Below are 798 nucleotides of genomic sequence, written 5' to 3' on the forward strand. Positions count from 1 at the left end.
ATATATATATATATATATATATATATATATATATATACATAGTTCAGTGTACTTAACTGGTAGTTCATTGTTTTTAATGTTGTTGGCCTAGTTTTATGTTTGTATGTTTGTATCTTTGTTTAATGAGAAAGTAAAATTGTTTTTGTTTTTCGTTTTTTCTTTTTCACCAAGCAGACGACATGTAAACTGTGTATTTTATCTCCACTCGACGGGCAGACGTAAGTTTTATTTATTTATTTGTTGTTGGTGGAGAAAAATCTCTCAAATTTCAACTGCGAAATAATACGAAGCTGGACTCTGTTCAAAGGATAAGAATCAAGTATTGCCCCCCCAAAATTTCAATTCAAAAACTAATATATATACATACATACTTATATTTATACATGCATACATACATACATGCATACATATGTATATACATATATAGTCACGCATATATATATATGTTTGTGTGTATGTATATACATATATGCATGTATATATATATATATATATATATATATATATATATAATATGCATAATTTATATATTTGTGTATGTTCATAAATAACCCTGCATTTTAATGAATATTTTTTTCCGGACCAAGGCCAATAAAACTTCTCCCTTTCGTTCATAAATACCAAAAGTTAAGACAGAATATTTCTTTACAAATAAATTACTTGTTTTTTCTGAGTTCATGTTTTTCGCTAAAAGTATCAATCACGTCTCTCCATGTACATACATACATAGATACATACAAATAAATGAACATATATATATATATATTATATATATATATATATTTACAGATGCACCTG

The sequence above is a fragment of the Octopus bimaculoides genome, chromosome 21 (assembly GCF_001194135.2).
Source record: "Octopus bimaculoides isolate UCB-OBI-ISO-001 chromosome 21, ASM119413v2, whole genome shotgun sequence".
Classification (NCBI taxonomy): Eukaryota; Metazoa; Mollusca; class Cephalopoda; order Octopoda; family Octopodidae; genus Octopus; species Octopus bimaculoides.